General features: G+C 39.1%; 1 pseudogene; it reads left to right on the plus strand.

Annotated features, from left to right (window-relative positions):
- Positions 1 to 21,211: 21,211 nt before the first annotated feature.
- LOC111145415 lies at positions 21,212 to 21,521 on the plus strand (annotated as a pseudogene).
- Positions 21,522 to 22,942: the final 1,421 nt, after the last annotated feature.

Genomic DNA, 22,942 nt, shown 5'->3' on the forward strand with positions numbered 1-22,942 from the left:
CTCTGCAAATATGATAGAATATCATTCTTAGGATAGTTTTACCTTATATGGCAAAAATTTGCAGATGTAATTAAGATTTCTGATCTGTTTGGCTTTGAGTTAATTCAAAGGGACAATATCCTGGGTGGCCAGGTAAGTGACCACTTAGAAGGGACAAGAAACACCAGCAGACACTCCGGCTTCCCGTGGTGAAGTCTTTGAAAGCCTCACAGAAATAACTGACCTTGTTACATGTGAAGTTTTAAGGAGCAAAAAAGTTTGTGGTTTCGGCAAAGACTGTTCTCTAATCCTCCCAAACCAGGAGACAGAATCTGGATTGGATCCAGAGAGCTCTGGGGCACATGTAGAAATGAACCCTTATTGAATCTGAAATATAAAAATTGATCTTTGGGGCACCTGGGTGGCTGAGTGGTTAAAGCCTCTGCCTTTGGCTCAGGTCAAGATCCCAGGGTTCTGGAATCGAGCCCCTCATTGGGCTCTCTGCTCAGCGGGGAGCCTGCTTCTCCTCTCTCTCTCTCTGCCTACTTGTGATCTCTGTTGTCAAATAAATAAATAATAAAACAAATCTTTTAAAAAAATTAAAAATTGATTTTTCCCCAGACATTTGTGTTGAGGAAAGGCTGAGAAGACAAGCCACATTTAAGTATTGAATTGTTTATATAAGTACATGAGGTTCTCTCTCTCTCTCTTTTTTTTTTTTTTTAGAGATTTTATTCATTTATTTGAGAGAGAGAGGGAGTGAGAGAACAGGGGAAGGAGCAGTGGGGGAGAGAGAGGGAGAGGAAAGAATCTCAAGCAGACACCATGCTGAGCACAGAGCCCTATGTGGGGGCTAGACATGGGGCTCGATCTCAGGACCCTAAGATCATGGCCTGAGCCAAAACCAACTCACTGAACTGGCTGAGCCACCCAGCCACCCCTGGTACATGAGCCTCCTTCTAAGAAGAATAAAAAAAAATCTGCATAAAAACCTAGAAGCAGTTTTGTAAACTTGTTATTCAGAATTTTCTAGATGATTCTATTATTTCTATCTTTGATACCTTAATATAAATCCCTGTACTTATTTACTTAACTAAGTGAAACATCAGTAGTTATTTTTATAAATTGAGAAAAAAAATCCTCTAAATTTTCTTCAATAACTCTAAGTGAAAAAATATGCAAAAAGGAGTCCTATATATTTGTAATAGGACCTTGATTTGATGAAGTATTTGATAATTATGGAATCTAGCATATTGCTGTCTAAGAATTAAAAAGTACAACATAATAGCTAACAGTTAACACAATACATAACATCTTATCTTATCTACTGCACAATGCTGGGTTAACACAAGCAAAATCTGAGGCAAAGTTTAATACAATTAACCAGAATGATAAAATGTCTACCTTCCTAGCGTTATAGATTTTCTATGAGTGTACTGAAAATTGTGTATTTCATGAGTCGCCCTAGAATGGGTTAACAAGAGGGCCATAACGTGTAGGAGGACAGAACATGATCTTTGGAAGCAGGCTGACAGGGTCTATCATTAATTGGTGGTGTGACTTTGAGCAAGTAGGCTGATCTCTCTGAGCATCAGATTGAGATGATTAGCTCTGAGGATGAGGGTCTGATGCAGTAGATGGAGCGGGTAAGTGTTCAAATATGGTGTCAGGCTCCATTCCAGGCATAACTCAATGAGCACAGCCATACAATAGCTCTTGGCTCTCCTGAAAGTTAGCATCTCTTTTTCTATATTGCTTTGGGACTTTGCAAGAAATGCATTTTTGGATAATTTTTAAAAAAATTGTTAGATTCAAACACTTGAATGCACTCTCAAGATGAACTACTGAGGGGTCATTATCCCAAATTTGTGCCTTTTTAATAAATTGTGGCAACAGAGTAGTTAGGAGTTATGCTGCCTGGATTCCAATTTTTCCACAAATACTTACGAGCTGTGAGACCTCAGGCACATATCTCAACTAATATGTGCCTCCAATTTTCTATAAATTGAGGGTAATTAATGATAGGTCGGGTTGTTGTGGACTAAATGAATTCAAGCAAGTTGAAATGTTCAGTCCTATATTTCACATACTGTTAGAAATCCACATTATTGTTATTTACTGGTAGCTTACCAGTCTAGAATCATTTTATCAGTTCAGGTCCCTTATAGCCTGATGGGTCTTTTGAGAAGATGCAAGGTCTATTTTCACTTTCATTTCTAATTTGATTGCAGGCTTGCTCACTAGAATTGGCACTCAGCAGATCAATTTAATTTCTGCATAATGACTCTTTTTGTGACTATATCTAGCTCATTAGATTTCCATCAACATTTTCTTCTTTCCATCCTTTTAGCCTTAAAATGCCATGGTAGGTAGGCCACCCTTAAGTTATGCACAGTTTGATTTGATCTCCTGGGAAAACCCCATCTCATGGAAATGAGCATCGTATTTATATATGTGACAATGAATTAGCAGCCAAGGTCTTCAGACTGCTTGCCAGCAGCAGTTGGCCCAATGGGGTTGAAATTAGCTTCAGTTCTAGCCCCACAGCCACATTTCTCAGGGCAAACCTGACCTCCAATCTTACTTGCCTCCTCACAGTTTTCTCAAGCATTTTTCCTACTGTACGCTGTATTTCCACAGAAATCCAGGCCTCACTTTCTAACACATGAGGTCTTAAGGCTTGCTCATTCTTAATCCGTACTGTTTCCTATTTTATTACTGTATTTTCTATTAACATTTTATTGCCTTTTCCCTTCAGATTTTGTCAAAATCCACTGCACTCTGGCAGTCTATCTCTGCAGGCTGCTGAAGAGCTGATTATTTGGAAAGATGAGTTCTAAACCTTCCCTTTGGCAAAATGAGTAGCTACACAGAAATGCAATGCATACGTACATACATAATAAAGGTATCATGTTTCTGAAGATATTACCAAAGAGCCAGATGTGTGTGTGTGGTTTCCCTTTGTTGAGTGGAAAGGAAAATCACTATTTGCTCCTCAAATAATTCAAATCTACATTAACATTTGGGTGAGTTGGAGAGTGAGCCTCTGACCATGGTGCCCTGAAGGGCACCAGCTCTCCAGCCAGCGAGTGTCCTAACTAGGCTTCATGTGGCTCCTGCTCTTCATTCGGACACAAACTCTTTTCCAGGCTGGTCTTCTCTGTGCACAATGGCCGTCGTGTAGTTGAAAAGCCAAGGCAGGCAGTGGTCCCACATTCAAGGACTTTAACAATACGTCCCAAACATATTGGCTGTGTCTATAACCTCTTCTTTGCAGTTACATGTCTGTTCCCAGGACCAGGACATCCTGCCCTTCTTTGCTTTCAGCCATGCTCCTCTCTTCCTGGCGCATCCTTTCCCTACCCCATGTTGACCTGTGCAATCCTACAGCCTCTGGAAGCTCAGAACCAGTCAGTCTGCAAGAACAAGAACCCTAGAAATGAGAGGTGAGTCCATCTCTGTATTTCAGGCTACAGATGTGATGTTGGTACACAAAATGACTACTGCCATTGCTTTACTGGCTGTTTATTTTCTTCTTTTGATTATTAAGCCCAGATTTAGGCATCTCCCTGCATTTCAAAATTAGCTCAGTTGGATTTCTTGAAGAGACAGGTGAGCAGCAGGTAGATGGCTTCACAGACTCAGTCCATTTTGTTAAACTTGCAATGTCCTGTTTCTGTCTGAACAGCCACACTTTGTATCCTTAGCAAGAGGGAATGGGAATTACTGCCAGATTATGAACAGGATAACTGCAGGGAATGCTTCAGGGACCTATTATCAAGGACGCTCTGTGTCTTAGTCAGAAAGTATTTTTAAAAAAGCAAATCAACCATGGTTAAAAATACATATGGTATCTATCACTATGTTTATAGCTCTAAAAAGAATCACATGAAAAGAGAGCTACTACTACATCTTCAAAAATGTTAGACATCTGTTGAAATGTAATAGGCATCAGTATTTTCGTCTAGTGAAAACATTTTTTGTTGAGAATGGGCTGCTGACTTCTGAAGAAAAATACTTTGAGCTGTGTTAACATCATTGAAGCATCAGATACAAAGTAGAAAGGCTAAATTAATCCAGGCATTTTATATACAGCTTACATATTAACACCTATGCCTAGGTTTCTGATCAACACATTCTCCAAGGAACTTTCCCTTAGCATTACATTTATGTGTATTTTAATTTGTAGCCATTCATACCACTATACTATTGCATGCATTTTCAGGGAACTACTTTAGATGTTTTATGTACTAAGTGGGTGGGAGCAATAGTTCTCAATTTATTGATGTTATAAGTGCAGAGTCAGCCATAAGAATAATGCTCAAGATGTTGTTATTCTGCTATCAGCTTCAAAGATGGGTATTTTAGACCCACTCAAAAATGAAAATGTATGTATGTAAAACATTTGCATATATTTCAGGTGATTCACGATTCAAGAAGCTCATGGGGCTCCCAACTATGACAGTTTTGAAATAAATAGTCACAAGTTTCTTGATATCCTCGTTTTCAGAGATAGGGGTCCAAAACCACTCTCCTTGACGCTGAGTGGGCTGTGATTCACTTGTAACCAACAGAACATGCAGGAATGACAATGATGGCTGGGTGACAAACACTGATATACCTTGAAGAAGACAAATACCATTTGATTTCACTTATATGAATAAATAGGCACACACACAAACAGAAACAAAACTATAGATATGGAGGATAGACTGGTGGTTGCCAGTGGGGAGGGGACAGGAGGACTGACTGAAGTAGGTGATGGGATTAAAAGGTACAATACTTCCAGTTATAAAATGAGTAAGCTATGGAGATGAGAACTAAAGCATGGGAAATGCAGTCAATAATAGTGTGAGAACATTGTATGCTGACAGACGGTAACTACAGTTATCATGGTAAGCACGTCCTAATTATATAACTGTTGAGTTCCTATCTTGTACACCTGAAACAAATATATTGCATGTTAGCTATACTTCAATCAAAAAATAAAGTCTCGATACATCTTCCCCCTTGTTTGCCTGAGACTCTGAGCTGTTCTGTAAGAAGTCTGTCTAACCCAAGGCCACCCTACAGTAAGAAGGCCAGCTCATATGGAGGGGCCGTGTGTCATAGGATCTGTGGTTGGAGTCCCAGTCTTTGAGCTCTTACAGTCCTAACGCCAGATATAAGAACAAAATATGACTTTATAGGACTTTAGTCTTGAATACTAAGTCACCTCCAAGCTCTAAATCTTTGGAGCAGATGAGTGAATCTTGGGCAGAAACAAGGTGCTTCCTCTCTACCCTTTCTAAATTTTGCATCCACAGAACCTATGAACGAATGCCTTTTTTTCCTCTTTATACAACTAAATTTGGGTGTATTTGTTATGAAAAATGCTATTCATGATGGCAACCCAAGTTAAAAAGCTTGAGTCTGTAGAGAACAGAAATCCAGACGTACCGTGTTTGACTGAACTCAGTCATAAGGGACTGAAAATATGGGCATTTTGACATTCTTTCTATTCCTGGAAATGCAGATTCATGAATGGACCAGAATTAACAATCCAATCCACTAAGTTGGCCTTTGCTAAGTAACAGCCCTTGACTGTAATCTTTTTAAAGATAAGGGTTCAAAAGAAAAAAGATGTAATGTAATAATTAAAAGCTACAAAGTTGGTTAAATTAATCTTCAGAGGGCAGAGCCCCAAGATTTGGCATATTGCCACCATATTTCTTCTGTACTGCTCAGGATTCATGAGGCTCAGGTGTGAAAACAAAGTAGCCATTAAGTCTTTGTGGCTGCCCATAAAAAGGTTTATGTCTTGTGCATGCGAGATCTAGAGTTCATGACTGGTGGTTTGAGGAGTGGGAAATCACACCATCCTGTCACTCCATAACCAGGCTGAAAGGACTCTCCCATCTGACATGAGCCCCTTCCTTAGGGACACAAATCTCCATATTTCAGTGAGAAATGTGAAGAAAGAACTTAACCATCATATGGGATGCTTGAAGGGCTGAGTTTGAAAGAAGATAGGATATTTCTGGATGTATCTTTTGCTAAACCCAGATACAATCCCAAACTTAACTACAAAAGAAGCTGGAAGTAATAGTCTGTGTTCTCAGAAAAAGAAAAATGTAATGGAATTTACGATGTCTTGTGAAACTTTGTTGAAGGCTAAATTCTAATAACTTTAGCTACTTTATTATTTTTTTGTATTACTTCTATCCTCCTTTGAGTATCTGATATATCTAACTTTAACCACAATATTTGTTTTTAGACCTTTCATGATAGGAATATACTGTTATGCTGAGGATTAGGGTCAACCTAATGTAGAGAAAAAAACAGAATTTATTAGAAATCATAGAAAGTACATTTCCAAATAGTAAAGGGACATGCTTTGGTTCAAATAAAAAAAAAAATCACTCCATTTTGTATTTTTTTTTAACCAAGGAAAGATATAAAGGAAACAAATGGAGAGTAATTCATTGTATCAAAAATATGATAGATTTGGCAAACGCTAAGTGAGACAATTAATACAAAAGCAGCTTATTGTCACCTATAATATATAAATTCTGTGCTCTAAGACAGTATGACTCATGTTTTAACGTCGTCTTACTTGCAGTATGGGGAGTGATAATACAAATTCATCTTCTGGTTCCAACTGCATTTAATTATTCTTAGTAGTGCTATTTCCCCAGTGAATCCAAGTAATTATTGATTGGTCTGTTTGAAATGACTGAGCAAGCAGACACTCTGGGTGATTCTGCATGTATGTAATCACCCCTTTGTCAAAATTATTAACATCTGCCTTCCTCACAGAAATATTCTTGGCCAAGTCAGGGCATTGCTTCTTCTTAGCACTGTTCTTTTAATAAGAGTATAGTGTAACCTGGAATTTTTTTTTAAAGATATTGTTTGTTTGAGAGAGCGAGCGAGCGCACGCACACAAGCAGGGGGAGTGGCAGAAGCAGGCTCCTTGCTGAGCAGGGAGCCCAACGTGGGACTCTATCCCATGACTCTGGGATCAAAACCTGAGCCAAAGGCAGACTCTTAACTACTGAGCCACCCAGGTGACCCCACTTGGAACTTATATGATATCAAAACACATGTCTGAAAACAGAAATTAGTCACTCAGCCACCATAAAATCAGTTTTTCCTAATCATAGCCCCTATTGAAATAATCATCATTCAGATATGTAATCCGGGCAAAATGTTCAGGACACAACAATTCTAGGAAGAGACAAAGCAGACAGCGACTGGGGGGCAGCGATGAGCCTGAAGGAGGGGGATTTCACCCATTTGTCTTGTGGTTTTAACTCCTAGACTAAAGACACTCTACAGACAAGTGGAGGGTGGGGTGGGGAGGGGTGGGGAGGGGGGAGCAGCCCTCCAAACACACAGCTACAGTCATTCAGCTCTAGGCTTCAGAGGACGCAGGTGGGCTTCTTGGGTCTTGGGAAACTAATGAAAGAGGGAAGATTAGTGGTTCTATGACTTTTTGCCTGAAGAGACATCCCAGGCAAGGTGGGGTGTTTGGGTCCAAGGTTCAGGGAGATGGGGAGCAGCTGTACCAGCTACATATAATAATCAGTTAATAGAAGGGATTGTTATTAATTTGATGTTATGGTTCTATTTGTCCATTACAAAGTATCAACCAGGCGCTTATAGATACCGAGAGAAACAATGTGCACATTAAGTATTCATAACACCACAGGGTTGAACAGAACGTCCATTTTTATTTTTTAAAACTTATACCACACAAAACAAAGACACAGAAAATCACAAAACACAAATGGACAGCTTAATGAGTACTGCACAGTGTGGATGAATGCTCTTAGGTCTCTGCGCTGTGAAGACTCGCTCTAACAGGCACCACCGAGCCCCCTCACCAGGCTGCTTCCCTTCCCTCCTCCCAGAATAACCCTTACCTACCTGTTACAGCCACTACCGCCTTGAGCTTTTTTTTTTTTTTTTTTAAGATTTTATTTACTTATTTGACAGAGAGAGCACAAGTAGGCAGAGCAGCAGGCAGAGAGAGGGGGGTAAGCAGGCTCCCTGCTGAGCAGAATGACCCATGTGGGGCTCCATCCCAAGACTCTGAGATCATGACCTGAGCCAAAGGCAGAGGCCCAACCCACTGAGCCCCTCAGGCGCCCCTGCCTTGTGCTTTTTTTTCAAAGTTTATTTTTATGGCTTTTAGGTCTCTTTTATTTGACACATTCCCTGTTCAACCATTTTTCCTCCTTCAATTTTATCTGTTGAAGAATCCAGAGCACTTGACCTGTAGAATTTGACAGAGAAACAACCTCTGTATCTTTTCCAAATTGGAAGCTGGACCCACAGGTTTGGTCCCTTTGGCCAAATTGTTGTGTTCTTTTATCAGGAGGCCTGTTATGTCTGGTTGTCCTTTTTGTGCTTAGCTGATGTAGAAATGCAATGCTTAGATTGGTCATTCCATCTGAGTTTGCTAAGTGGTGATATTCTAACTCTCACTTACTAGCAAATGTAAAGACAAAATTCTACTCCTCTATTTTGATCACGCGGCAGTAGTGAGCTCACATAGGAAAGAGAAAATAAATTCCTGACTCTTCCCCTTTATCCACCAGTTTTCAGGAGAAATAATTGGTTCTTAATAATATCTCAAATTAGTTTTTAAAAATATTATTATGAGTTTATGCATTTAAACCTATTGGATGGGCTTCAATAAATTTTAATTATTATCCTTTTTGAAGATTAAATTGTTCCAACTTTGCTAGTAGGTTCTTCAAAGTAGAATTTCTTTATTTCAAATTGACCCTCGTGTCACAGACAGAGTAAAATTGGCATTGCAATTTCTTTTTGAGAAAGAAATGGACTTCATGTTAATTGTCAGAACACTCTGCTAACCGTTTTTACTGCGTGTGATGTGTGCGTGTGTGTACATGCATGTATTTTGTGTGTCTGTGTCTGCACATACATACATGTGCCCATGTTTGTGTGATAGAGAAACTCCGGATACTCTTTCCAGAATTATTCACCACATGACCTCAGAATGGCTTTATTACGTTTCCTTCCCTTGGGTCCTTTAAAAATTCATTCCATTTTCTTCTGACCTAAACCATCACTACTAAGAGTGATAATTTAATTTTTTCCCTTATAACTAACTAGCTATGTCAGCTAGTGATCTAAAAATAATTATTGGAGGGGCGCCTGGGTGGCTCAGTGGGTTAAAGCCTCTGCCTTTGGCTCAGGTCATGATCCCAGGGTCCTGGAATTGAGCCCCGCATCGGGCTCTCTGCTTGGTGGGGAGCCTGCTTCCTCCTCTTTCTCTCTGCCTGCCTCTCTGCCTACTTGTGATCTCTGTCAAATAAATAAATAAAATCTTTAAAAAAAATAATAATTATTGGACATTCCGGCAGTTTGTATGTAGTTAGTAGTGATTTTCTGTGTTACTATAGTCAAGCACGTGATGTGCTCATTCTATACATACTGTCAATTTTTGTAACTAAACCTTAAAATCTTTTGTTTAGTTCTAGTTTGTTCTGTTTTATGTTGCTTTTCTTCTTCAGGGACTCTCATTATCCATATTTGGATGTATTTTTCGAATCTTTATTTTTATCAATTTCTCTCAAATCATTTTTTAAAATCTTTTTTCTTTGATTTCATTTTAGTTTTGCTCCCTCTTGTCTATTTTTCTGAAAGTATTATGAGCTCTGCTTATGTTTTCTATTATTTGTAATGTGTCTTTGATTCACTTGGAAATAAGAATTGAAGTTTGGATGTGTTCCCTGGATGTGTCTCTTTGGTATGCTTCTGTCTCTTCTTTTTTCTTGTCATAATCTGATATTGTATGTAATTTTCATGTTGCCATTTTCATTTGCAATTCATTTTTTCTGAATGTTTAAGGAAAGTTGTGATATGGAGTAGCTCTCCTACAGAGTACAGAGCTCCCTCTCTACTTTCTTATAAAGTAAAAAGACAGGTTCTCGGCTTCAAGACTCCATGACTGCTCTGTCCCTGCTTCTCTCTAAGCTTCTGTTTCCATTGTCGCTTTCCCACATGTGGGATCTGATTCTATCCCCCAGCATCTTCTCAGTCTCTCAGACCCCCAGACCCCAGATTGGGAAGGAGCCAGGTGGGGCTGTATACCTCCTTGGCTCACTCACGGTTGGAGAAGCAGCACTCCCACCTCCGTGTTCTGGTCAGCAGAACCTTCTAGAGCTGGCTGGAAGGAAGTCTGGGGGTTCTCAGCATCTCAGGATCTCCAGACACCCTGTTGTTTCCATGGAAACATCTTCTTTCCAGCAGATGCAGATAGCATGCTACCTCTGTAGCCATCTGTGTTGGTGTTTGGAGCCTGTGGCCTGTTCCATTTTGACTGTTTTCCATTTGCTTTATTTCCGGTGCCCAGATGTCTCTGTCTTATCCTGGTATTCAGTGAGATGTAAAACCATCCTGTCACCATCTTCTCCCTAGTATTATTAATAATTAGCCAATGCCTGGCATGCTGCTTGGCTTATGGAAACTTAATGAAATATTTATTAAATTCACAATTCAACTGATATATGAATTATTTCATATACAAATAGATGTTGAAGTATTTGGTTTCAGTACAACTTTCTCCTTTATAGTACCTAAATAGATGGTGATTGTCACTTTCTTCTCAGACTGATGTATCTTGGATGACTATGTAATTTGTCCTCCAAACCAAAAATATTTTGGTCTGAAAGGAAGTATTTTTTATAATCATGCTGGGGTAACAGATAGAAATTAAAAAGTAGTTGTCCATGGTCCCCATTTATACATTATACTATTTAATACGGCACCCTATTTACACATAAATAGGTCTTTTGTGTTTCACCTGTTCAAAGAAGGTGATATATCTCCCCAAAAGCACAAAAATCACCTTTCCACATTTGTTGCTTTGGAAGTTTCTTGTCTAAAACTGTAACAAAATTGTTCAAAATATATGTGTTAAATTCAGAAGCAGAGGAAACAGTGATTTTCCAAGTGTGATTGCAAGATACATTAATAGGAACAAGTGATATTAAATTTCAGGATTTAAATTCAATTTCAAATTCTGTAGCATTGAAGAGTAAATGCTGAAAAGAAAAACTATCAGAAAGAAATATATCAGCCTGAAAAAGAATAAGAAATGGCTCATATGAATAGTGTCTTTTGACCTGTCGCTGAGATGCACTTAGGCAATGTGGAGTTAAGACAAGATTAGTGAAGATAGACTATATACGTAGAGTTCTGCCAAAGAACTAATTGTACTCTGTTGTCTATTGACAAGGAAATGCCTAGCGGAGGTGTAGTACAAATGCTCTACTCAATTCACTAGTATAATGTTTTAGGAGTCGTCAACTACGCAGAAATATACAGCATCAAAAATCAATATGGCGTCTGGAGTGCCTGTCACGTGACAGGCACATTTATGTTCTTCTAAACATGTTTCTGTATTTTTTAACTGAGAAAAGTGATTGTTATATGCTTAATTTTTAGCTCTGAGGAAATATTTAATACTTGGTAACAATACATTTTAATGTTAAGTTCTTAGCAAATATAATTTAAATTTGCCTAGATATTTTAATGGTAAAACTCCTACCTTAATTAAGTCCTAGGATCCTGAGTGTTAATTTGTAATGAGAGACTTAGAACTTACATGGAATGGAAAATTCCTCCTAGAATTTATAATACAAACTACTGCCTCCACATCTAGAATCTCCTGGAGTAAAAATCTAGACAAATTAGAATAGTAGGATGCATTTTATCTTAGATTGCTTAGATACTATTCCATGATATATTTTTACTTTCTATCTTAGACTGCTTAGGTATTCTTCTTATATTCTTCTTATTCTATATTATAATAATAATATAATTTTATATAATATATATAATATTTTTTGGACAACAGACCATAAAATTTTTCTTATAGGGAAAAGAAAGGAACGTGACCTAATGGCATAATTATATCAAGATTTCCATGATTATAAGTAATTAAAAAATATATAGGGATTCCAAACTTTTTTGTCTTTCCTTTTGGCAAATGTAGTTACAGGAGTCTGATTCTCATCCTCAAGTGACCCAGCTGCACAGTTTCCTGCTATACCTCAGCTCTGCACTCTCATGTGTTACCAGACCAAAACTCAATTCTTTGCTTTTGATTCCTTCTACTGACATAGTCAAATGCCCCCCAGTGTGCTCCTGAGTGTCACAAATGCTATGAGGCATGGCCAGGACATGCTGCCCTTGTAACCCTCCCACATGTAGACATATTGCTCCTCTCATGTCCACAAATGGCTAAGGACCATCCAGAGATGCCCTTCATGAGAGTGTAGCTCGATTTCTGACCATGTGTACAAATCACTCAGGTAAAATGGGTGTGGGGTGTCTACTAGGGGATGTCTTGTGGAAAACAACATGTGAGAACTCATGAATGCTTCCCCCCAAAACCTTTCAAGGGTGCTCAGCATCAACTGGACTGAGCACCTCAAGACGGATTTCTTCATACTGCCTCTACAGACAATGGCCATTGTTCATTTGCTCTCAGGATTTCAGGGAGGGACTTGGATAAGAAATGAGTTAGGGAGATGGTCTTGGGGAACAGCAGCCACGTAAGTTCCTAGTGACCCATTTTTTCAATATACTAAGTTTTCCTGTAGATAGCCATACTTAGAAAATTGCTGTGGAGGATAAAAAGTAGAGATTCCATGCTATTATCTGCTCTTCATTGTCTTCAATGAACCTTTCTCTGCTTAAGTGCATCCCATTAAATGACATTTCAACAGTTATTCACAACAAAATGTGCTGATGTCCATTCAATATCATAAACCAAATCCACATCCTTAAAATTAACCTAATGAGCCTGCTACCTGCCCATCTGTTGGCGAAAGTAAAGGGAAATGACCACAGGCGAAAAACTCAGTCACACAGAAGGTCCTGCTGCTGCCCTTCCTTTACCATATTCTCTACACCAGCATGCATTAATTCACTTAGTTCAACTGACCAAATATTTGATGTGTGCATTTTATCCAATACACAGTGTGTTAGACACTGAAGGGGATTCAAAGATGAGTGGGTCTCATGACCTCACCTCATCAGTTTATGAGGATGAGGGAAAAACAGAAATATCAGAATATTAGCATAAGAAAATTACCATACAAGAAACTTATAGAGCAGTCAATCAGGATTCACAAAGAGAGAAGCCAGCTATTTTAAGAATGAGATAATTCTTGTGGAGAAGAAAGAATTTAGATGGACTTTCAACCACAGGGAGAGTTTCAATCCCTGGCAAAGAGGGGATAGGGAAGTTTAGCAGAAAAAATGCAATAAACAAAATCCTGAAACTGTGTGGTATGGATGGTTTTCTAAGGATGACTGTGCCACCCACAGGTGACAGTCATGGGAAGCATGACCAGACAGGAGCGTGGGGACACAGGGGAATGGTGTCAAGGACCTTTGTCATTATGATGGAAAACAAGAATAAAAAATTCCATCTCAGAAAAACAAGGGAGCCTCTTCAAGTTCTGTTAGTAGGGGAACTGATCGTGATAGCCAGTCCCCAGGAGAGCCTGCAGTGATCCCAGCTCACCAGGATCCGCACATTTCTGAGGCATGCTTCCGTACCCTCCCACTCTGTCTGTGTGACCAACAGGACACGGCAGATGGATGCACACCACTTCCAAGAGTAGGCGGTAAAGTATACTCCATCTTCTTTTCTCTGTCCCTCTGTCTCCCCATCTGGTCACTCATTCCTGGGGAAGCCATGCTGTGAGCAGCTCTATAGTGACACACACGGTGAAGAGCTGAAACATCCCACCGGTAACTACAGGAGTGGTCTGGCAGCAGATCATCCCATATGACAGCCCCACTCAGCATCGTGACTGCAACAACAGGACAGACCCCAAGCAGAACCTTGCAGCCAAACTCCTCACAGATCCCTGACCCTCAAACTGTGTGTATAGTAAGTCTGTTGCAAGTCTGGAGACTATTTGTTATGCAGTAATAGATAACTGTGACACTTACAGATGGGCCTTGTGACACAGTCTTATTCACATGGCAGTGAAATTTTGGGTAGATCATAAAAGAAAGATAAGAGATGAGAAAAATTTAGTAACTTATTATATATACCAAACCTTCCATGTGCTTTTTCATACATTTCCACATTAAATGACCTAAAGGTATTCCTTGAAGATGGTACAATTTTTATTTTTATTTTATTTTATAGGAACTCAAACCATCAAGTAGCTTGTTCCAGATCACAGAGCTAATAAGTTATAAGCCAAAATTCAAAACTTTACTTGTTTATGTAAGTAAATGTTGGTTGAATGACTGTATCAGCACATGGATATACATTTCATGTCTTGTTATAAAGTCCTACAAATATGTTTCCCTTGCCTTTAGGAAAATTTAGAAAGATTCTGAATTAATCCTATTTAACACTGTTTTGTAGTTCCCCAATAAATGGAATCAAAGAGAGATTTTCAAGAAAATTCATGGTTTGGCATACTTCACTGGCTCAGATGTAGTTAAAGATTTCACAGTGCACATCTTCTCAAAAAACTGTCTTTAAACTACCCTCTCTGGCCTTTAATGTATGAGTAATTTCTGGGAAGTGCTTGCTTATGACCTCTTTTGAGGTTTCAAGTGATAAGAAACCTAGAAAAAGCACTCCAGGAGAAAGTTTGAACTCCTGAAATAGGATTCACTTTGACACAGTTAAAAAAAATTTTTTCATGTGAGATCCAAGCAAGGGTGGGATTAAACACTCAAATGGAAGAAAAGGGGGAGAAAAAGGAGAAGCAGCAAGCAAGTAACAGCAACATTTAGAGAATTTAATTTAACAAATAAACATGCGACTGAAAATACTGAGATCAACATTAATACCTAGTGTAAAACCCCAACAGATTGTCTTAAAGTTGTATTTTAAGAGGAAATGTAGCATGGGTACTACAACTAGCCTCTTGCCTGGGTTTTCATCACAGCCCTACCCTTTACGGAACATGTGACCTTGGGAAGTTACTCGCCCTGTTTGCCTCCTCTTGAAAAGGGGATAATAATGGTACTTAACTCATAGGGTTGTTGTGAAAATGAAACGAGATAAAATACGCATTCTCAAGAGTGACTAGCATAGGTTAACTGTTACATATCTATGTTGATAGGTACACAGAGTTGGGCGGTGGCATTTTTCGGGCAATCCTGTTGGTTCTTCTGATAATGCATGTAACCAATACGCATTTGGGAAGCTTGATAAAACTTGTAGGTAAATTCTGGTAACATACATGTAATCGAAGCTTGAAAGAGACACAATTTCTTTTTGAATGTCAAAGATTTTATTTAATTCATTAATTAGAGCGGGGACCAATGATTTATCACCAGATCGAAAGGAACATCAAATCACCACACATAGGGAGTCAAATAAGGAATGCCAAAATGAATTATAAATTGATCAAAAGTGGGTCAATATCCATAGGGCAACAATCAATTACATTCCTTGTCACAAAATTTACATTTCTTTGTACAAGAATAGTTTGTGTTACTCTTAGTTTCCTATGATTTACACAGTCGTAAAATTACTCAAAGACAACGGAACACCGGTACTCTGAAAAGTATCAGACACTTGTGGAAGCAACTGAAAAATGGAAAGGGATGCCAATATGATTTTCCCTTTCATCTGTTCTAAGCAGAGTTCTCCCACCCTCTTCTAGTTTTCCATCAGCATTTCTCTGCAGATTTTTGTTAGTGGGGAGTATTCATTCTTGACTTGACCCTTAAAAACATCATAGATCATTGGACAGGAATGTCTATTTGAATAAATATAAGTAGTATTTTGTTCATAGTTAAAGCAAACTATACAGTCATCCTCAAACATTCTTATTAAGAAACAGCTTTTGAAGAAATGTCCACTGTAAATGAATGTAAAAAACACAATGGTACTCCAAAGGGTAACTAGAAACCCAAGACTGTATGTGGGAGGTAGGCAAACTTTGAAGACCTATAAGGAGAAACTTCCTGAAATGCAGCTCTTTAGCAAGAGAATACAATTAGCTAGCATTTACCAAACAGACCTTACATGCCAAGTATTGTGTTAAGAGCTTTATTATCTCTTTCTGACTGAATAAAACCCTACAGGGTACCGATTCACATTTATTTTTTTTTCCTACATAAGAATGAATTGAGGCTTAGAGGGAGTAACAGCTAAGTTCTGCTGTAGTTACTACTTGAACACAAGATACCCAGGCCACTGAAACAACACACAACTCTGCCTCCAAGAGCTCAGACTACCGTATTAGGCTCACAGAGGTGAGGGGTGGAGAGGCCACTGAAAGACCAGTGTGTAAGAATGATGGAAAGAAAGCAATCTCGGGATTGAGCTGACCATTCCTAAGGCTGCTGAATGATGAAAGAAGGAAAATATAGTGTTAACGATTCATTAGTTGCAAAGGACACCCAGTGCTCATCACAACACGTGCCTTCCTTAATACAATAAAAAGGAATGAGGTATTATATGTTGGCTAACTGAACATAATAAAAATAAAATAAAAATTTTAAAAAATTAAAAAATTAAAAATTTTAGAAAATTAAAAAAAAAAGGAAGAAGTAAAAGATAAAAGATTAATGAGAAATAGTACAATACTTCTCATGTTCTGATTTCTACAACTGAAGGGTTAACAGCCAGCATCCACCGACAGTCTCTATGCACACAGCACCAGGTTAAGTCATTTACAGGCGTTATCTCCAAACATCCTACCCTACTCTGTGAGGTGGTACTAAAGGTAACCTCACTTTGCAAAGGAAGGACCTAAGGTTTAGAGATTTTTAGAGACTTCAGGTACCACACGCAGCTGAGAGCTAGTGAGGATATCCAGGCTAACGCTGGGCCTATATGAATGTAAGTCCCATGCAGTCAACCACCCAGCTCTGCCCATCCCATTATTTTATATTCATGCTTTCTTCTGAGTGTCATGACAGCCTTTACTAGTGACTAAAGTAAAAACTGAAACTTACAAATGTTATGGGACAACCGCAGGTATATAGCTAATATTCAAACCCACAGCTGATCAGAAGGATGGGTAAAGACATACGAAACATGAACTAAAAATTAAGTACAAAGCAAATAATTTCCCAAAGAGATGTCTAATTCCTGCTTTGCTGAAAGATTATTCCTAATTATAGACCCCATAAAATATTCTTTTGGAATGTCTTCAGTTGTTTGTTTCTCACCAAGATCATTTTGTATTTATCATTTGAGAGCCTGCAGGTACTTCTCATTGTTCATTGTTCACTGAAAAACAGCATCTGGGAAATTATAAAATTCATCAGCATTTTGTTGTTTGTTATTCCACAAGAAAAAAATAATTAAAAAGCATGCATAGCAAATTATAATGCCTTTCTCAAACTGATTAAACATTAATTGCATTAACGATGTCCATCTAAGGGCCTACAAAAGACTACATTGGCTTTGCATGGGTTTACACTGCCTATCATACATTGATTGATATAACGTGAATACATAATTCCATAGCAAGACCTAGCATTTGTGCTAACAAGAGTGTTTAGGGAGAATGAAAATAAGGAAATGAAAAACCACTCCCATGTTGGTAGATCAAGGCAAATGGCACTCTCTTCTCACGCATTGTTGGTGAGGATTTTCCTTGCATCCAGTGAATGGACATTTCTTTCTTTTTCTGGGCTTGGAAGAACAGGGAAGTCTGTAGGGCACACACAGCTGACTGAGCCAGGAATCCCTTCCTTCACTAGGATGATGATTGTCACTGACGCTCTGCTAACAGCAGTGAGCACGACCACAGACTGATACAGACATGACCTAACATTTCCTTGATTTCAATTTTTCTAGAAGAGTAAGGTTTTTTTCTTTGTCTTTTTTTTGTTGAATGCAAATGTTAAAGCACATTACAAGATGAACATATATATCATTTTAAAGTCTGTTAAACAATATAAAAAGTAATGTATACAACAAGTGTGAAGACAAATGGATTTTATAAGTTAATATTATCACATTTCAAATGTCTTTGAGAAATGGTAATGTATTAAAGTTGTCTTTCCCCTCCTACAACATGACAGGCATAATAGATTTTTTTTTTTTAACCTCATTTTCTTTCTAGCCTGGGTTAGGTAGTTGCTCCCAAATGTCTAATCTTGGCCTAATAAATGGACACCATTTGCTGTCCCTACTTCAGGCCACATGAACACATGATTGGCAAAAATGGAATTGGCTTGACATCATTGCAAAGCAAAACTTTGGGCTATGAAATCATGGGATAAAAACCAGATTATCTTTGAAGTTTGGGAACTGCCCAGAACTGGTAACTTTTTATGTCAACAAAGCAATTCTTTTCTTTATACCAAATGAAGGAAGTCTCCCTACTGTTGAATCACAGAGTTAACAGAGACAGACAAGCCACAGAGTCCTTGCTGGCTACGGCAAACATTCTGCAAACCGGGGATATTGCAGAGACTAGATGCTTTACTGACTAGGTTTCCAGTGCTTGTGCTGCTGGGCTGGGGGATATTTGAGAAGGAGTATTGTCCACAGAAATCAATTTTATAATGACCAATATTAAAAACAATTACATTAACGAAGTATAAGGCTCTGCAATAATACCTTGAAGCAGCATACACCAGGCTAGCATTCAAACTATTACTCCCACTAGACTAGCTGAGGAAAATTAAGCCTAATGGCAATAAATATAGGTACCAATATCAGAAATAGTAAATTAAAAAATACATTACTTAAGAATAAAGAGGTGTAATAAGCGTACTTCTCCTTAAAAGAGTTGAGTTCAGCCTTTAAGCAATTAAAATGTTTTTTCCTTCTAATTTCCTGAGTTGTAAAAGCTCCTGAAATGTGAATGTTCTCATCTCACTCTTTGATAGTCAAGATTCTGGGGTTCAGGCCAAGGCAGTGCGAGCCAACATTTCTCTACGAATCATTCTGTGCCCGCAAAGTTAGAATTGGTATAAGCAGCTGGTAGGAACTAAATTAGAAAGAGAAACATGAAAAGGGAGATCTCAGGTTTGAGCAAAGGCACAAACTGATGTCTGTCCACAGTTCCTTGTAAAAGAGTGCATGGGTTTCTTCCTTGCCATTTTAATTGAGGAAAAACAGCACTGGAGATTAGGAGTACTGACTCTGGACACACCCTGAAAGGACCTGAATCATAGTTTTTCTTAACAATGACAGTTTTAGGCAAATCTTCCACTTTTTCTGATCTTCAGTAAGCTCATTTTTAAAGTGGAAGAAATAATGGTACTGGGTTTATAAGGCTGTTACGGGGGATAAATGAGGTTAAGTAGAGAGTGTACTGAGCTAACCCACTGGCACACAGTGAATGTCAGCTGGTACCACTACCAATACCATTGTCACCCAAGATGAGCACCAGGCTCCCTACTTTCTCTGGACCTTCATCCTCTACGAGTCCTGAGTTCTCCCACTATTGTAAGACTTTTCCAATTCCTTCTTCTTTCCCCATTTCTTTTGTAGAGCAAGACTACATGTTTGGTTTGTGCCTTGCTACCACATTCAGTCTCCCCTCTGGTGCCAAACTTGTCCCCAGGTGAGCAGTAACACATGGAGCCCCAGTGCCTCTGCACCTTCTTTCTCTCCCCACTCATGGGAGCATGGCTGGGGTTCTGGGTATGCTGCCTGCAAGCTAGGGATCCCGGATCCAGTAAGTAAGCTCATGGATAGAACCATCTAGAGGAGAGATGAGGATCCTGGAGATAAGTAGGATTATAAGAGAAAAAGAATATAGTATATTCTTTTATGCCATAATAACAGCAACAATGAAACTCCAGGCTTCAAGCAGCAAATATTAATTGATTTTTGTTCAAACTTTGTAGCCATCTGATGTGTCAGAGGGCTCTGCTTGACACTTTTTTTTTAAAATCATACATTCAGGCTGATGAAACATTCACATTTGGTACTTATCTGTTACCATGTGAAGAGTAAAGGAACAGTCATCACAGGGAAGTAACACAAGATACGCCCACTTACATTTTGTAAATGAGGGCAAGGCACATGCCCTACTGTTTGTCTCGAATATTAGTGAACAGCCCAAAGATAACAAAACTGTAAACCAGGATCATAGACTACAAACTCCCGACAGCATAAAATACATTTCACCAATCTTTACATTTACCTCATCAAACAAAAAACCTGGCTCAGTTGGTTAAGCGTCTGCCTTCTGCTCATGTCATGGTCCCAGGGTCCTGGGATGGACCCCCGCATCGGGCTCCCTGCTTAGTGGGAAGCCTGCTTCTCCCTCTGCCCTTCACCCCGCTCTTGTGTTCTCTCTCACTCTCTCTCCCAAATAAATAAATAAAATCTTAAAAGAAAAACAAAACCCTGCCTACAGTAACTGCATTTGTAAGGAGTAAACAAACGATCTCACCTATCATACTACAGAGCTGGATCCCAATGCTGATTATGCTAGTAGATGGAGTCTATCATGCTAACAGGACCAACAGTCCTTAAAGAAGTTACTCACCTACAATGTTTATTCACCCGGTCCTTTTGTTTTTGATTTTTTTAAAAATTAAAGTTCTTCAACCATGAGATTACTGAAGTTCTCTCTGGCGTCTTTCACTGTGCAATGTAATATAAAACCCTTGTGGGACTTTGCTGGTGCTTGTGGTGGAGATCTTCTAAGATTACTCTAGGTTTAAATTGCTGGTCTTGGTCCAGGAGAATGCTGACAGTCAAAGCTGTTAATCCCGTGCACTGTAGGGTTAGGAAGACATTTACTCTCTCCCCCCATGGGATGTTAGCTGTCATGTTACTGATTACAAACTGATCCTTCCTTGGAGCGTACGTTTTAATTCTCTTCTCTCCCCACCAATGCACAACTCCTTCCAGGCTTGTAACACAACCTCTGCATGCCTTATTTGCATTTCTGAGGGAAATTACTGCATAGTGGAAATACCGAATTTCCATTGTGGCTTCATTCCAGTGGATTTCAGACTCACTTGCTTCACCTGATTGAATGAGTCATGAGTGGATGGGCACATACTGAAAGGGCCATGAATGGATGCCGCAAGCTATTAAGACTAAGTATTTATCAGCAATGACTGTGCCATGACAAGAAGCTTCCTGATTTGGGGATCCTGAATATTTCTAAGTTATGAGAATATAAGGAATATTATGAAAGAGAAAGAAAATCAAAACACTTTTCTTAAGCTCCATCCTGTATTTTGGATCCACTTTCATCAGTTCTTACGGTTGCTTGTCAGATCGCCAGCTGCCAAGACGATGAGGCAGATTGAGAGCAAGTCTGCTTTTCAGGAAGCCTTGGATGGTGCAGGGGATAAACCTGTTAGTAGTTAACTTCTCAGCCACATGGTTTGGGCCTTGCAATGATCAAGCCTTTCTTTCATTCCCTCTCTGAGAAGTATTCCGATGTGTTCCTTGAAGTAGACATGGATGACTGTCAGGATGTCCCTTCGGTGTGAAGTCAAATGCATGCCAACCTTCCAGTTTTTTTAAAAAGGGACAGAAGGTGGGTGAATTTTCTGGAGCTAATGAGGAAAAACTTGAAGCCACCATAAATGAATTAATCTAATTATGTTTTCTGAAAACATAAGCAGCCCTTGGCTGTTGAAAACTTCTGATTTTTTAAAATTTACAAAAGTCTTTTATGAAGACTCTATACCCAACTGCCATCTGATTATTAATGACAATAAAATAATAATTCTACCCCTTAAAAAAACTTTTCTTAAATAGTATATTAACAAAGCCAGTTTTACAATAGAAAATTTTTAAATGAACACTTTCCTAAATGTAGACTTTTCTGTGATTAGTCTCTATGCCAATACTATTTCGTTGACTTCATAGTTATGTCACCTAATTTCTTATTCTCTTTTGAGTAATCAGACCTCAAACAAAGTGAGCTAAGGCTTGCAGAACACTTTTCTCTTTTTAAGTCTAGAGGTAAGGAATGAACAATTTAGCACAAGGCAAGATGGAAAATAAAATGTGTCCCTTTTCCTTACCAAGTCCTCTTGACCATTTATCAAATACAAAGTCCTTTCTTTTTATGTACATTGGAGTCCTGCCCTGTTCTCACCTCTACGAAAAATGACAGTCTCCTCATTAAAACTTCCATGATTTGTTTTTCTTCTCCCTCTCCCTGCAGATTCTATTTCCCAAATGTGTCTGAAAATTTAAATCACGACGTACTGATGAACAGCAGTGTCTTTTGTTATTCTTTCTATACATAAATTTTGCTAGGAAGATTTGGAATTGTAGTCTCACTATGACAGGGTAAAAAGATACTCAATTATGAATGGCTGTAATTCTGTAATTTCTAAGGAGGCGGCTTCTTGCTTGCAGGTAAGGCCCCAAGTTTCTGTGATTCTGAGATATGTGGGAACAGGGAGAGAGGAGCACTGAAGCAGGGAGCAGCTACCTGGATCTGTATAATCAAGAGCTAACCCAGGGAGCACAGAGAGCAGACAGGGTCTCTGTACAGGCTTAGAGTGCAGCAGTTGTTAAAAAATACTGGAGGGGAGAGATAGAAAGAGAGGAAGGAAGTAGGAGGAGGATGGGGAGAAGGGGAGGGGGAGAGGAGAAGAAAAAGAAGAAGGGGGGAAGGAGGAGGAGGAGAGGGAGGAGAGGAGGAGGAGAAGAGGAGGAGGGGTGGACAAGGTAAGAAGAAGGAGGGGGAGGAGAGGAAGAAGGGAAAGGAGAAAGGGAGGAGGAGGAGCAGGAAAGGGGAAGAGGAGCAAGAGGAGGGGAGGAGGAGGAGGGAGGGAAGAGAAACAGCAGGAAGAGAGGAAGGAACAGCAGGAGGAAGAGAAGCAGGAAAAGGGAGAGAAGGGGGAGGGAGAAGGAAGGGAAAACCATTACAAATCAAAGAGGGACATCACAGCAGATCCTCAAGACATTACAAGATAATGATGAAAAACTGTGAACAACTTCACGGCAATAACTGTGGCATCTATGTATCTGTGGAATATTACACAGTGGTATAAAGAGGAGCTG

The sequence above is a fragment of the Enhydra lutris genome, unplaced genomic scaffold (assembly GCF_002288905.1).
Source record: "Enhydra lutris kenyoni isolate GAN:26980312 unplaced genomic scaffold, ASM228890v2 scaffoldscaffold12, whole genome shotgun sequence".
NCBI classification, from domain to species: Eukaryota; Metazoa; Chordata; class Mammalia; order Carnivora; family Mustelidae; genus Enhydra; species Enhydra lutris.